General features: G+C 43.3%; 1 protein-coding gene across 1 annotated transcript in view; it reads left to right on the forward strand.

The window, feature by feature from the left end:
- The window catches only part of SERINC2 (serine incorporator 2), a 155,577-nt gene extending 140,703 nt beyond the window's left edge, over nucleotides 1-14,874 (forward strand). Inside the window, exon 11 of the transcript XR_012654855.1 lies at nucleotides 14,860-14,874. The gene's annotated coding sequence lies outside the window, so the exon portion shown is untranslated. The remainder of the gene's footprint in view (nucleotides 1-14,859) is intronic.
- The last annotated feature ends 2,452 nt before the right edge of the window (nucleotides 14,875-17,326 follow it).

The raw sequence follows: 17,326 nt of genomic DNA on the forward strand, positions 1-17,326 counted from the left end.
TACCACTGAGAACAGTTTAGATCCATCCTCTTTGGAACCCCCTTTCAGGTAATTGAAAGCAGCAATCAAATCCCCCCTCATTCTTCTCTTCTGCAGACTAAACAATTCCAATGGGCAGCGGAGACCGCAGGAATTGTGGGATATAACCACAGTGCAATGCTCTGGAAGTCAATGCTAGCCTTGGTACTGTGGACGCAGTCTGCTGACTTAATGCACTTAGAGCATTTTGTGTGGGGACACACACAATCGACTGTATAAAAAATATTTCTAAAAAACCGACTTCTATAAATTTGACCTAATTTCATAGCGTAGATATACCCTGAGAGCACCAACTAACACTCAGAAGATACGCATTTCACTGCCACCAGTGACAATTGCAGATGGATGTTTATGCTCTTTGCCAAGCCATTGAGAAAAGCACTGACACAAATCAGAAAGAAATCCATTCAAACTGGCTGCTTTGACTCAAGGATTTAAGAATACAGACTCAAGTAAGCATCAATAAAAAACTCATGCACGATGCCTGGCTGTGGTCAGGACTCCTGGACTCTGTTCTAGCAACAAGGTTACTAAGATCCAACTAGGATTATATCCATGACGATGGAGATGCCACAAAGCTGCTGTTGACTTAATATGCTTTGTCCTCCAGGGCTACAATTCCATGTGTGTCCTTGACAAGTAATAGAATCCTCTGTTATATAAACCACAAATACGCTCCAACAGGATGCATTATCTTTTATGTAGGACCACCCAGCTAAAGCATTTGGTTCCAAAATGTTTGGCTTATGCATCAAAAACTCATACGCTTTCCCCAGGCATTTAAACATGGGTTCTCCCTTCCTGCCTTTGACGCCATGGCCTTTCCTGACAGAATCTATGAGCAAGCAGCAGTACCCAGGAATAGAGTCCATGTAACTGTTAGGACTGGGTGAGGAGAGAGAGGGGAATGAGAAAATAGCCAGGCATCCTTGAGTCAGGTTCAACCCATATATATTTTAATGGTGCACCTTCTCTCTTCCTCTGACTTCTGCCAACCCAGAAACCTTCCAACTGTTCTGCAAAATGAGAGGCATCCTCCACAGACTCTGTGCTGTGACACTTCACATGCCTCTCCGCTCACGGCCACCATCATCAGCTCCTTAGCCGGAGACCCCTCACCACCCTGGAAAATGCAGCCTTCATATCTCTTCTCAAGAAAACCACACTTTACCCCAGCACCCTCAGTAGTTATTGCTCTGTAACCAGCTTCCCCTTTCTTAGTGAAAGAGTCGTCTTCTCTCCCTTCTACAGCCCCCGCCCCCTCTCACTGTCCACAGTAGCCCTGGTCTATTTCAGCTGAGTTGATTTCTGCAGAAAAGTGATTTTAGTGCTCTGCTTTTATCAGAATCTTACTATAAAGCCCTTTATAGAGACTCAGGTTTTCTCACAGCTTCTCATCACTGAAGGAAATGTACATATAAAACATTTTATAAAGAGAGCCTGCCAACCATGCATCACTGTATGACCATTTATCCTTCATATGTGGAGACAGGGGGTCACAACCCAGGTTTGGGAGCAGATTCCCTAACAAACCTGCTGCAATGTAGAAATTGGGTAGTTTTGCTGGGGTCTAGTGGGGATAAACACCTAGTCTGGAAGGAATTAATAGGTCCCCCATTAGTCTTTTGAGTGTTTCAGATAATGCAAAGTCAGGGGAGTCAAGCTCGTTCTATTATACTGCTCTCAACTGGTAGGTACTACATGGATGCCACACAACCATGCAGCTAGACAGCTACATTTTGGTGAACAGCACAGCTGGAGGGAATGGAAGGGGTTAACATAACAATGTGCAGTGAGTTACGGTATTCCCAACCCAACGTATTGAAAAATCCTGAGTCAGGCCTCAAAAATCATGAGATTAAAAAACAAATATATCTGGTATCTTTTTATTATTTTTCTGGTCTCAGAGCCTTTAGCTCACACTTGGTGCACATTTTCAGGCACTTCTCCACAACCAGGAGGGCTAAACATTTACCTCTTTTTAAAAATGGAAGCTGAGCTTCTTCCCTAATTACTTGTCCCTGGGAACTGGGACTTTAACTAAAATACCTGATGTAACCAGTGGTTTGAATGAGCTCTCTCCTGCCATCTACTGATGAAGTGGGAGCAGACTATATTTGCATAAACACTCCTACTTTACTCAACATACCTGCTTTGTCAAATAGATCAATTTTGGTTGTTTTAGGTCAAAAGTCACCTATTGGATGTAGGGTAATTAATTGCTGTTATATTTTTGTACGACTAAAGTGAAGAACTATATGTAATATACTCTAATTGAGGGGGTCACCCTAACTGTAATCTCACTCACTAAGGGTGTGGGTCGTGAAGTAAAACCAGGTGATATAGTGGTTATTTTTTTTTCTTTCTCCTTCTTCCTACTTGGTAGTAAGCACTGTAGGTGCTTTTTCAGTCTTGCTCTCTAGCGTTTAAAGATAGAGGTGATTAGGCTGTGTTGGAAGTTCTTGTTTCTTTTCAGTGATCACTAAAGCTGAAATCATGGATAAGATAGTCTGGAGGACTGAGCCTTAGACTTGCTGTGAGGTCAATGTTCTGGTGAAAGACAATGCAGAGAAGAAGTAGCAAGTCTGTTACCTAGTGAAATCAGTAAAGAGTAGGTGGTAAAGCCTCAGAACATGGTACTGCAGCTAAAAGCACATCAGGTGCCATGAATCTCAAACTTATGTCTACAAATGTCTTTGGAGCTAGAAAGCTCCAACTAGCTACCCACTAACAATTGCTAAGGTAGAAGCTGAGTCCTGACAGAGCATTCTAGCCCTGTAACCTGATTTGCAGAATACTGGGGTCCTTGCTGGCCCACAGCTTCTATATAAACCCAGCACCTGGCTCTGAACAGTATGTCTTGCGCTCCTGCTTCTCTGAGCTGGCCTGAGTGGATATCAGTCCATGGTTCTGCTCTCAAGTTTGTCTCTGGGTAACCTGACTCTGCCTGCCTCTTGACTTTCAACTCTCGGTTTGCTCTTTGGCCTGTCTCAAACTCTGACTTCCCAACATCAGACCTGGCCTGACTCCTGCTTTGAAAACCAGGTCAGACCACCCACAGCCCATCAAAGATGCTCTCTACCCCCAGCAAATCCCTGAGCTATGATTACTAATAGCTGGATTAGGTGGTAATGGTGCTGTATGACCAGACTGGACCAAGGATGTGACAGAGGTGGCAGCAGCAAGCAGCAGCAGCAGCAGAGTCACCTCACCCCCGCCCCTCGTGGGAGGCTGGAGGTGAACCCACCCCTGGACTCTGGGATTTTGCTGACCTGGACAACAAACTATGAATGGGGTGTTACAGTTCAGGGCACCTGTACCTATATTCCCCCTCTGTGGCATCCAAACACCCACTCTCAGGCTTCTGGCTTCTCAGCCATCACATTCTTGGTAGTGGTCTCTGCCCCTCCTGGCCAGGGTATTTCCAGCCTGCACAGCATCCTGCCTTCCCTGTGCATTCTCCAGCACAACCAGACTGCCTAAGCAGATCTGCTTTGCTTTTCTCCGCAGAGGTTGTAATCAGTGTAATTGCCACAGTTAAATTACCATACAGCTTTTTCTAAGCAAGCACATTCATTCTTACAGTGAAAGCAACACAGAAAAAACATTAAAAAACAATACAAGTACCTACAGACAGGCGAATAAGCCCCACTCTAACAAGGGCTCTGGCCAGTGAACAGCCCCCAAGTGGTTTTTCTGTGGTCACAAGTTCATAACAGCTGTTAACTTAGAACAAGCACTGCCATGAATCTGAGAATCACTGTGACTTGGGAATCAGCCAGACAATGGATTTCTCCTCAAAAGGATGGCGCTGTAGGTGGATAATTTGAATCCTCTTCCTCTCAACTGTTTGCTATGAAACCTTACTCAAGTAATAGTTTATTCTTGTCTTAGGCTATTGTTTAAGAGTCCTTTGGAGCTCATAACACTGCCCAAGGTTCACATTGGTCATGTCTCCTTGACAAGTTACATACAACCCCACAATAACACATAACTATTTGCATTTTTACTACAATGAGCTCCTGAGACACTTAAATGAAGTTCAATAAGGTTTAACTTAAGTTAGTGAAGTTTGTCCAGGATACAGTGGGGACAGGTATTTACATATTGTCTGAGAACTTTTGAGTCTTAGTTGCAGTGTTGTCACAAAATTAATGCTGTATTCCCTCTCCTCTTAATACAAGACTTAGTGCTTGCAAGCGGGGAAGTATTGCCTCTTAGAGGTGCCCAGTTGGGGTGCTTAGTTTTCCCAGATTTCTGGGTGGGAGCTTGAGCTGGTATTGTTTTGTCATTCTGAGAGGAAGCACCACTGCTTGGCAGAAGGGTTACACAAATATTGTGTAATCCAGGAGTCGGTAACCTTTCAGAAGTGGAGTGCCGAGTCTTCATTTATTCACTCTAATTTAAGGTTTCGCGTGCCAGTAATACATTTTAATGTTTTTAGAAGGGCTCTTTCTATAAGTCCATAATATATAACTAAACTATTGTTGTATGTAAAGTAAACAAGTTTTTTAAAATGTTTAAGAAGCTTCATTTCAATTAAAATGCAGAGCCCCCTGGACCAGTGGCCAGGACAGTGTGAGTGCCACTGAAAATCAGCTTGTGTGCCGCCTTCGTCACATGTGCCATAGGTTGCCTACCCCTGATGTAATCTGTGATTAAATTATGAGAATGGCAACACTGGAATTAATCTGCAGAACAACAGTGAAACTAGCCTGTTCTCAGGTAACATTGTGAAGAGTGCAGTTGTAAATGGGTCAATAATAGAGCTGGTCAAAATCCCACCCCCAGTGGGAAATTTTGACAAAAACTACAACTACTACTAATTTTCTCAATGAAAAAAAATCAAAACCTGAAAATTTTTGTCTGAAAAATCTTTTGATTAGGAAATGCTGCTGCAATGCCTCATGGTAATTGTTGCTCAGGTGCCTCCATTCTCCTTGATGGCTTGGGTTCCATGACTACACTATATCTCCCATGATGCAATGTGGCCTCTCCTCTTGCTAAGCCACCATGGTGTATCATAGGAATCCCTAACTGCAGTGAATCATGGGCGATGTAGTTTTTTTTAATGTCAATCTTTTCAACAGAAAATAGACTCTGTTGTGCAAAAAATTCCATTTGCTCTAAAAATCCAAATTTTCTGTTGAAAAATAGTTTCAGTGGAATTTTGACTAGCCCTGACAGAGCCATCTCAGAAGAAACCTGCTGTCTCGAGTCCTACCTGATGATAGTGGTTTGTGGCAGTCTCCCTCCCTCCCCTTCAGAAGATGAGGGGGACAGTACATTCCATTTAGGAGGGAATCTTTATCCCAGAGTCCTTTACAAGCTTTACATACATGGAATTACTTCACCACCACTGACGTGCAGCCACCTCTGAGATGGAAAAGGGCAGCTGCTTAACAGAATCCACCAAAACTAAGAAAGTCAAATCCAACTGCAGAGGGAATTTTAGGCAGCCATTATGTATTTAATAATAATATCATGTTCTTATATAGTGCTTTTCCATCAGTAGAACACAAAACTTTATAGATGGAGCAGTGTATCCTTATCCCCATTTTACGGATAGGGAAACTGCAGCACAGAGAAATGAAGTGACTTGCCCAATGTCAGCCAGAGCCAGGAACAGAACCAAGGTGGCCTGAGTCACCAGCCACTGGTTTACGTTCTAAGCCACATTGTCTCCCTGAGCAAACTGTTTGGCCTCAACACATCTATTGTGCAAAGAAATGACATGGGCTCTTAGCACAAGCATTCAGGCCTTTGGTTTACACCTCATTCAAACCCCCAGGTGCAGCATGTCTCCTAGCATCATTCTGGCGTATTGGGTTGGGTACCAAAATAAGGGGAAAAGCCCCTTCTACTGACCTACCAGTTCTTGCAACAGCTACCAGAAATGTAAGCAAATTAAAAAGTGTCCGCCCTGTGGTCACACCATAAATCAGCTGCAAGGTTGATTTCCTAATGAAGGGTTTTTACAGTCTTTACAGTAAGTAATAAAAATTCACAAGGATTTTCTTGTCATTAAACACACAGGTCTGCTTTTGTCCAAACACAGTGGGCTCCACTCCATTCTCCTGAAGGAGCAGAATTGGATTAATTATTATTTATGTTTCTATTACAGCATTACTCAGAAGGTAGCTACATTAGTCACACAGTTGGCTCCCTCAGAGCCTGCCCTTGTATTCCTTGTGTTTCTCCTCCTGCTTCAGCTGAATTCATTTTGACATCAGCCAGCGAACATTAAAATTCACATTGATCACATATTGTCCGGCGCGGGCTGAGCTGCTGCTTTTGGCCTCCTTTGGACAGCAGCTATGTGGAAAGCCTGCTTAAGTGGAGCAGGTGTGGTCATCGTCTTCCTGTCCTGTGGCATTTCAAAGGACCCAAGCCACAGATTCAGATTCTGAACCTGCTTTCAGCCCTTCCCTGATCAGATGGCATCTGTGCCTTAGCTGCAGAAAATGGATTAAAGGCTGTGGCTTTGCACTCTGTGGGGAGAGATGTCTAGGGCTGGATTCACAAAGGGCACCCAGCCTCACTTAACTTGCAACACTTCACTTTAGGTGTCTGTCCCTGACGGAATCCACAGGCCTGAGTCAGGCTCTAGGCTCCCTGTACAATGAATGGGGAGAGAAAGGCACCAGAAAATGGACCCACCAAAGCCAGCCTGCTAGGCAGGGAGCCACCTGAGCCAGCCAATAGGAAATGCTGAGAAGAGGAAGGTGGCCTAAGCCCTTAAAGGAAGTTTGGCATCTAATTCCAGGCTGGGGGGAGACACTTCTCTCTGCTGGGGAGTCACAGCCGTGAACCCGCTCCTGCAGTAAGGCACCTGAGCCCTTTCTCCAAAAAGACCCGAGGAGTTGGTGCCCCCTCCCCCACCCTTTCCAACCAATGGGACCTTTAGGTCAGTGGCTAGGTGCTCACCCTGATACAGAAGGGAAGTAAACAAAGTGAGAGGGGATACCCTTGTGGACCGAAGAATTGACCCAAGGAGGAAAAGTGGAGTTGAAACTAGACTAACGGGTGATGCTGGTGGTAGAAGGTCTGTGCACGACGGGGGAAAGAATGTCACTGACGCCAAAGATGCCAAACGCCAAAAATTAAAATGTCTGTACACTAATGCGAGGAGCCTACGGTAATGCAGAATGAAGGGGAAACTGGAGCTACTGGGTGCAGGAAGTGAAACCGGATATTATAGGGATAACAGAAACCTGGTGGAATAGTACTCATGACTGGAGTACAGGTATTGAAGGCTATGTGCTGTTTAGAAAAGACAGGAAGAAAGGCAAAGGTGGTGGGAGGTAGCCTTGTACATCCAATGATGAGGTTAAACTGTAATGAAATTTAAGAAGTGATGGAATGGATAAGACGGAGTCTGTCTGGGTCAAAAATTTCACGCTGGGTAAAAAAGCTACTAGAGCTTCCCCTGAGATAGTGCTTGGGTGTGCTACAGACGCGCGGGATCTGATTTGGATATGGATAGAGACCTCTTTAATGTCTTTAATGAAGTAAACACAAAGGGGAAATGTGTGTGATTATGGGAGACTTCAACTTCCCGGATTATAGACTGGAGGACGAGTGCTTGCAAGAATAATAGGGTCAGATTTTTCTGGATGTGATAGCGGATGGATTCTTCATCAAGTAGTTGAAGTACCTACAAGAGGGGATTGCCATTTTAGATTTGGTTTTGGTGAGCAGTGAGGACCTCGTAGAAGAAATGGTGGTAGGGGACAACCTTGGTTCGAAGTGATCATGAGCTGATTCAATTCAAATTAGATGGAAGGATAAACAAACGTAGATCTGGGATTAGGGTTTTCGACTTCTCGAGGGCTAATTTTAAAGAGTTAAGGAATTAGTTAGGGAAGTGGATTGGACGGAGGAACTTGTGGATTTAAATGCGGAGGAGGCCTGGAATTACTTTAAGTCGCAGCTGCGGAAACTGTCGGAAGCCTGCATCCCAAGAAAGGGGAAAAAAACCATGGGCAGGAGTTGTAGGCCAAGCTGGATGAGCAAGCAACTCAGAGAGGGATTAGGAAAAAGCAGAAAGCTTACAGGGAGTGGAAGAAAGGCGGGATTAGCAAGGGAAGCTACCTTAGTGAGGTCAGAACATGTAGGGATAAAGTGAGGAAGGCTAAAAGCCGCGTAGAACTGGACCTTGCAAAGGGAATCAAAACCAAATAGTAAGGTTCTACAGCCACATAAATAAGAAGAAAACAAAGAAAGAAGAAGTGGGGGCCGCTATACACACTGAGGATGGAACGGAGGTTAAGGATAACCTAGGCATGGCCCAATATCTAAATAAGTACTTTGCCTCGGTCTTTAATAAGACTAGTGAGGAGTTTAGGGATGATGGAGGGATGATAAACGGGAATGTGGATATGGAGGTGGATATTACCGCATCTGAGGTAGAGGCCAAACTTGAACAGCTTAATGGGACAAAATCGGAGGCCGGACAATCTCCATCCGAGGATATTAAACATTCTGAGGTAGGAACTGGGGCGCGTGAAATTGCGAGCCCGTTAGCGAGAAATTTTTAAGCAATCGGTAAACTCGGGGGTTGTACCCGTACGACTGGAGAATTGCTAACGTAGTTCCTATTTTTAAGAAAGGGAATAAAAGTGATCCGGGTAATTATAGGCCTGTTAGCTTGACGTCTGTAGTGTGTAAGGTCTTGGAAAAAATTTTAAGGGAGAAAGTAGTTAAGGACATTGAGGTCAATGGTAATTGGACGAATTGCAACATGGATTTACTAAAGGTAGATCGTGCCAAACCAACCTGATCTCCTTCTTTGAGAAGGTGACGGATTACTTAGACAAAGGAAATGCGGTAGATCTAATTTACCTCGATTTCAGTAAGGCGTTTGACACGGTTCCGCATGGGGAACTGTTAGTTAAATTGGAAAAGATGGGGATGAATATGAAAGTTGTAAGGTGGATAAGGAACTGGTTTAAAGGGAGACTCCAGCGGGTCGTACTGAAGGGTGAATTGTCAGGCTGGAAGGAGGTTACTAGTGGAGTCCCTCAAGGATCGGTTTTGGGACCGATCTTATTTAACCTTTTTGTTACTGACCTTGGCACAAAGAGCGGAATGTGCTAATAAAGTTTGCGGATGACACGAAGCTGGGGGGTATTGCTAACACGGAGAAGGACCGGGATACTATTCAGGAAGATCTGGACCACCTTGTAAACTGGAGTAATAGTAATAGGATGAAATATAATAGTGAAAAGTGCAAGGTCATGCACTTAGGATTAAATAATAAGAATTTAGATATACGTTGGGGACGCATCAGTTGGAAGCGACGGAGGAGGAGAAGGACCTTGGGGTATTGGTTGATAGCAGGATGACTATGAGCCGCCAATGTGATATGGCTGTTAAAAAAGCAAATGCGGTTTTAGGATGCATCAGGCGAGGTATTTCCAGCAAGGAGAAGGAGGTGTTAGTGCCGTTATATACGGCGCTGGTGAGACCCCACCTGGAATATTGTGTGCAGTTCTGGTGTCCCATGTTTTAAGAAGGATGAATTCAAACTGGACAGGTTCAGAGACGGGCTACTAGGATGATCCGAGGAATGGAAAATCTGCCTTATGAAAGGAGACTCAAAGAGCTTGGCTGTTTAGCCTGGCCAAAAGAAGGCTCCGGGGGATATGCTTGCTCTATATAAATATATCAGGGGGATTAACGTTAGGGAGGGAGAGGAATTATTTAAGTTTAGTACTAATGTAGGCACGAGGACGAATGGGTACAAACTGGATATTAGGAAGTTTAGACTTGAAATTAGACGAAGGTTTCTAACCATTAGGGGAGTGAAAGTTCTGGAACAGCCTTCGAGGGAAGTAGTGGGGGAAAAAGACTTATCTGGCTTTAAGACTAAGCTTGAATAAGTATATGGAGGGGATGTTATGTATCATGGAATTAAGGGGATTTAATAGACGGACAGTGGGAAAGTTTAATTTGGGCAATTGATCTTGGATTAATCGGCAGATAAAGTCTGCTCAACCTGGTCTGTGAGGGGATGTTGATGGAATGGCGAACTGATGTACTGCAGAGAATTCTTTCTTGGGTGCTAGCTTGGTGAGTCTTGCCCACATGCTCAGGGTTTAGCTGATCGCCATATTTGGTGGTCGGGAAGGAATTTTCCTCCAGGGTCGGAATTGGCAGAGGCCCTGGAGGTTTTACGCCTTTCCTATGCAGCGTGGGGCATGGGTCGCTTGCTGGTGGGATCCTCTGCATAGCTTGAGTCTTCCAAGATCTCAACAATTTTTTGAAAGGAATTTCAATAACTCAGTCATGGGTTTAGGGGTTGTTAGTCAGATGTTGAGGGGTTGTTATAAATGTGTATGGGTAGGGTTTTGTGGCCTGCCTTGTGCAGGAGGTCAGACTAGATGATCATATTGGTCCCTTCTGACCTATGAGTCTATGAGAAGAGCTGGGTTCAAATCCCCATGGTGCCTGGTGTGGAGCACGGAGTTGAAAGCACATCTCCCACCTCTCAGGTGAGTGCCTGAACCCCTGGACTATGCAGTATTCTGGGACTGGTGTCTATTCTATACCTTGTTCCAAAGTCCCCTGGTTAGGGCACTTACCTCACCGATGGGAGAGGTGGGTTCAAATCCCACCTCCACATTACACAGAGTGGGCATTGAACCAGTGGCCTCTGACATCCTGGGTGAGTTCCAGGCCTAAAAGTTATTTAGAGGATGTAGTAGGAAGAGAGCTGAGACATAAGGCCTGGTATGAGGCAGAACCTGCTCATAGAATTTAGCAAGAACAGGGCTAATATTGCAAAACTGCACATTCTTAAGAAGTGCTAAGCATGGAGCAAGAACTCATGCAAATACATTGTGATATCAAATGGCACCAGAACATCCTGATATCAAAGATGGTACAAAAACATTCCCCAAGGAGAACAGGAATGCACTGTCCCCTCCTGAAAAGTAAGATCAGGATGACAGTATTTCATAAAAATGTTTTAATTGAACCAACATGTATAAGGTGATGGGTGATAACTAGTCACGTCAGGGGACAGTAACTAACTATGTCAGGGGGGCAGTACCTATCTTGTTTGTATCAGGGTATAAAAAAGTATCTCAGACGAAGTATCTTTGTGCAGCCAAGGGGAAATGGAAACTCCCACCATTCACTGAGCTGTGTCCATTGTCATGGGCATACATGTTTTAGTATCCTCGTAGAGACTTCCAGATGCTATTACTGAGCTTTGTTGACAATAAACCTGGCCTGGTACCTTCATCCCTTAACAAATCTTGTGGTCATTGGATGGTTCACACAAGATCTGCTGTGCCAGCTGTCTGCACAGAGCTGAGACAGCACACAGGGAGAACACACACACACAGCCGAACATCTAACCACAAGAGGAAGGGGCAGTTTCTAGGTTTTCTGTAGTACTGAATGTTAGATGGCCCCTCAGAATACCTATTGGATCAGGTCCTGAAGGTGAGATAGGCAAGGAGAATATCTAGGTTGAGGATTCTGCTGGGGTTAAGGCATGTATCAGGACCTTAAAACGTTCAGTGCATGTCCAATGACAGAATTTTAGGTGCCTAAGGGACTTTACAAGTGGAAATTAGGTGCATGGGACTTCAGGCACTTACAGAGTTAGACAGCAGCGGAAAAAGAGTTGAGGTGCCTAAAGTGGCAGCTAGGTGCCTAAATCCCTTTGTGTATCTAGCTGTATGTCACACCCTGCAGTTTATAAATTCCTTCTGCTTGGCACCTCTTTGTTAAATGGAGGAAACATCAAACACAGTGGTGCTGATAGCCCTGCAGCACTGAATTGTGGCCTTCTTCAGATAAACTTCTCTTCCTGTTTTGCATTCTTAATACCACCTACCCTTAGATTCACCCTTTCACCTCTGCAAAACTCATGGGTTAGCTACAATTTACTCTCATCTTCTAACTTCTTAATGCTCCACAAATGGTCATGCATGTATTCCTCATGGCTTTTTTAACCATCCTGGACAAGTGATCCATTTGGCTTAATGTAAGATACAGGAATAAGGAAAGTCTTTTGAACCTCAGCGCTGGATTTCACTTTGGTTTAATAAATAGATAAAGGTGAATTCTTCTAACAATAAACCAAACTCCTATTGTGATCCCACTAAAGTCAATTTGCTCCACTGAGTTAAAGAGCTGTGGCTTTGGGCAAAGTCACTTCACCTTTGTGTGTGTTAGGGGGCTTATTCCTTCACCCTCTTGCTTCCCTGGTCCTTCTCACATGAACAAAAAGCAACAATACCCAAAGTCCAAAGGTGCAAACAATTTGATGTTTATTGGGGTGAACTTCCAGAAAGCATGATTCCAGTTTCCTTCCTTAATGTCCCCCTTCCCAGCTCTGACACCACAGAGCCTTGCCTGTGTCCCTGTTTCTGTTCCCATCCCGTTCCCATTCCCCCCTTTAGCAAAACATAATCCCAATTCCTACACCTCCATCCCCAGTCCCTGTTCCCATTTTCCCCCCACTTCCTGATTGACTGCAGACTATATAGTAAAAGTTGAGTTCTGCTTAGCTATACCTCAACCAATTATTTTACTGGAATTTAACTAACCAGTCCTAACATATTGTAATATGGTTATTTAACCAATTATATTTTACCACCTTAATAGGTTTACATTCAACAAAATTAATTATACAGCAGACAGAAGCAATCACAGAACCAGACAGAGACCACACAAATAAACATACAAAACAATACAGAAGTGAGGATTTCACAACTACATCTATACAGACATAAGGGTTTTCCAGCTGTGTCTATTGATAAGTGAGTTCTTACCAGACAGGATGCTATCAAAGTAAGTTTCCTTTTACATCTTCTAGGCTCTTCCCAGAAGATATTATACTTATCATTTTAAGCGCCTGTATCTCGATCATCCAGGGCCCCATGGTTGTTTCACAGGCTCCTGCTCTGACTGTACCTTAAACATTGGGTTGTTACCTGGAGTTTTTGGCTAGCCGTCTTAAAACTCCCTGGTCCTTATTATATTTTACAACTTAATGTGGCAGTTTTATGCCTTTCTATGCACCTCACAGGCTGTGACTTCCCACTCTTTAAGATGCCTTTTATGTCTCACTGTTTCTTTACATGGTGTTAAGGCCACGGTGGCTCTTTTTTAAGTTCTTTTAACCATGTCGTTAATTTGGGGTATACATTGAAGTTGGCCCTATTATGGTGTCTTTTATAAAATGTCCATTCAGCTTGTAGGGATTTCCAACTCAGTCACTGTACCTTTAATTTCTGTTAATTAACCCCTCATTTTGCATAGTTCCCCTTCGAGGTTAAATACCACTATGGCTGGTTGAGATATTCTTCCACCACAGGGATTTAAATGTTATAATATGTCACCTATTTCCAAGGGTCCTGTCTAGTTAACTCTTGACCAGCTCCTGTCATCCAAACTCAGGACTGTAATCAAGAGTTGCCCTCTCCCTTGGGTCCCACACCACTCTCCAAGAAGCCAGTCATTTCAAGATCTACATTCTAGGACTAAGAAGGGGCCTCGAGAGGTCACAAGTAAGTCCCCTACCTCATGGCAGGAACAAATACGTCTAAACCATCCCTGATTAGACATTTATCTAACCTACTCTAAATAACATCCAGAAGAGATTCCACAACCTCCCTAGGCAATTATTTCAAAGTGTTAACCACCTGACAGTTAGGAACTTTTTTCCCTAATATCCAGCCTAAACCATCCTTCTGCATGTTACAGCCCATTGCTTCTTTTCTATCATTAGAGGCTAAATTGAACCAATGTTTTCTTCTCTCTTCCTTATGAACACCTTTTAAGATACCTGAAAAGTTCTGCTATAATGTCCCCGTCGATCAGATCTCTCTTTCCAAACTAAACAAACCCAATTCCTTTCAGGCTTCCTTTGTATGGGGGGTCATGTTCTCTAGACCTTTAATCATCTGTGCTCTTCTCTGACCCTCTTCCAGAGGGTCCCAGAAACTGGACACAATACTCTAGCGAGCCTAACCACGCGTACAGAAGTAAGTAGCGGGAGAATGACTTTTTGTGTCTTGCCACAACACACCTCGTTAATGAATCCTCAGAATCACGTTTGCTTTTTTGCAACAGCAATCACAACGTGTGACTCATATTTTAGCTTGTGGTCCTATAACCGCCTAGATCCCTTTTAACTTAGTCCTTCCTAGAAATCCTTTCATTCTGTACTGAGAAACATGATTGTTCCTCCTAAGTGGAGCACTTTTCATTTGTCTTGGTAAACTTCATCCGTTAACCAGACCATTTCTCCAGTTTGTTCCAGATCATTTTGAATTATGACCCTGTCCTCCAACAGTTGCAATCCTCCCAGTTTGTAATCATCTGCAAACTAATAAAAGCCGTAACTTTCCTATGCCAATATCTAAGTCATTGATGAAGATATTGAACAGAGCCAGTCCCAAAACAGACCCCTAGCGAAACCCACTTGTGAACCTTTCCATGCAGATGGCAAACCATTAATAACTACTCTCTGAGTAGAAAACAGTTATCCAGTCAGTTATGGCACCCATGCTATAGTAGCCGCATTCTAAATGATTTGCCTATTTTTATAGATAAAGAATAGTCATGTGAGACCGTATCAATCCTCCTAAAGTCTAGTATACCACATCCCACCGCTTCCTCCCTTACCACATCAAGATCGTTATCCTATCAAGAAAGCTATCAAATTGTTTGACAACGATTTGATCTTACAAATCCAGCGGTTATACCTATCACACTACACTTCCAAGTGGTTGCAGATGATTCCTTACTTGCTCCATTATCTTTCCTGCACAGAGTTAAACTAATTGGGTCGTGTAGTTCCCTGGGTTGTTTTTATTTCCTTTTATAGATGGGCATGATATTTGCCCTTTTCCAGGACTTCTGGAATCTCTCCCCATCTCCAGATTTTCAAAGATAATAGCTAGAGGCTCAGATACTTCCTCTATAAGCCCTTGATATTCCTAGGATGCATTTCATCAGGCCCTGGTGACTTGCAAACATCTAACTTGTCTAAGTGATTTTAACTTGTCCTTTTTTTATTTTTAGCTCTAAATCCTAACCCCCTTCCCTTAAGCATTCACATGTGAGGCATTCCTCAGTTTCCATGTGAAAGACCTGAAACAGAGAATTCCATTAAGCATCTCTGTGCCATTGTCAAGTTCCTGTACTGTCCCCTCCTCACTTGAGCAGTGGGCCTACTCTGTTCCTTGGTCTCCTCTTGCTTCTAATAGTATAGAAAATGGTCTTGTTTCCCTTATTCCCATAGCTAGTTTAGCTCATTTTGTGCTTTGCTTTCTAATCTCGCCCACTGCATTCCGTGTGTTTTTGCCTATATTCATCCTTTGTAACTGTCCAGTTTCCATTTTTTATATGATTCCTTTTATTTTTTAGATAAATCGCAAAGATATCGCGTGGTTAAACCGAGCGATCGTTTGCCACATCTTCTAATCTTCCTAACCCCAGCAGAATAGCTTGGCTTTGGGCCTTAATAGAGTGTCCCTTTGAAAAACTGCCAAACTCTCTTCTGTTGTTTTTCCCCTCAGTCTTGGATCCCCATGGGAACCGTTACCCATGCAGCTCTCTGAGCTTACTAAAATCTGCCTTCCTGAAATCCATTGTCTCTATTTTACTGTACTACCTTCTATAACCCTTCCTTAGAATTGCGAACTCTATGAGTTCATGATCACTTTCACCCAAGCTGCTTTCTAACTTTAAATTCTCAACGAGTCCTCTCCTATTGTAAACATCCAAGTACATGAAAACACCTCTCCCAGTAGCTTTTTCAAAACCTTCTGAAAATAACAAGTGTCTGCAATGCAGTCCAAAAATTATTGGGATAGTCTGTGTCCCACTGGTTATTTCCCAACAGTATCTGGAAGTTGAAGTATTTAAAGATCGGAAGAATTTGTCTCTGCAATTTCGTCCTGAGTTGACATTTCCCAGTCAATTTGGGATAATTGAAATCCCCCACTATTATTGAGTTCTTTATTTTGAATAGCCCTCTAAATCTCCCTTCGCATTTTCATCATCACTAATCACTGTCCTGTGAGGTGGTCCAAATAATAGATCCCTAACATTATATCTATTAGAGCAATGAATTACTATCCATAGAGATTCTATGAACATGTGGATTCACTAAGATTTCTACTTCATTTGATTCACATTTCTTTCACATATAGTGCCACTCCCCCCCCAGCAAGACGTCAGACCTTTCGCAATCTATTTTTTATATCTTCGGAATGATTGTCTCCCATTGAATTGTCCTCAGTCCATCAGTTCTGGATTTGCTTGATAATATCAATAATCCTCCCTTTATCACAACGCACTCCCAGTTCACCCATCTATTATTTAGAACTTTCTAGCATTTAGTATAAGCCTTTAAAAGCTGGGTCACTGTTATTTGTCTGCCCTTTTCTGAATGTCTGATTTGTATGTGAATGTTTCTCATTCTGACTGGCCCTTAACATTATCCTCTTTTATCCTCTGCTCCTGACTATAACCTAAGAGACTCCTATCAATAGACTCTCCTCTTAAGAGACAGTTCTGTCCAATCTACTCTCCCTCTGCAGCAGTCGCTTTCCCCGCATCTCTTAGTTAAAAAACTCCTGCAACCTTTTTAAAATGTTAAGTGCCAGCAGTCTGGTTCACACTTTGGTTTAGGTGGAGCCCATCCTCCTGTATAGGCCCCTCCACACATCTCAAAAACTTTCCCCATCACTAATGAATCTAAACCTCATCTCTCTACCCCATGGTTTCATCGACGCATTGAAGACTCTGAAGCCTGCTGCCTACCTGGCCCTGCGCGGGAAGCTGGGAACATTTCTGAGAATGCCCCATAGAGGTCTGGATTCAGTCTCTTCCCCTAGCAATGCCTAAAATGGCCTCTAGGGACCATCTCTCCTACCCTTTCCTTACTGTCTGGTACTAGCATGTACCAAAAACCACCCAAAGCTCCTCCCACACTGGTACGAATGAATAAGAACTTACATCCGCCTGTACAGATAAGCATGTATCATTATATCCATTCGAATACGCGGGAGAAATTGAAGGCAACACGTCTTAGGATATAGATCATTCAGGCCTGTCTGCAAGGCCTATACTTTAAGCATTAGGTGTATTCTTATCAACTTAGCTAGTTAAAGAGATATAAAAGAAAGAATCAAAAAATCACTGCCTGTTCCGGCCTTGCTCTTTACTGTGCAGTCTGAGGCTTGTTTAGTCATAATTGAAATTATGCAATCTGGGGCTGTTTAGGAAGTGAACCTATCTATCACCCTCAAGGAAA

The sequence above is a fragment of the Chelonoidis abingdonii genome, chromosome 25 (assembly GCF_003597395.2).
Source record: "Chelonoidis abingdonii isolate Lonesome George chromosome 25, CheloAbing_2.0, whole genome shotgun sequence".
Lineage (NCBI taxonomy): Eukaryota > Metazoa > Chordata > Testudines > Testudinidae > Chelonoidis > Chelonoidis abingdonii.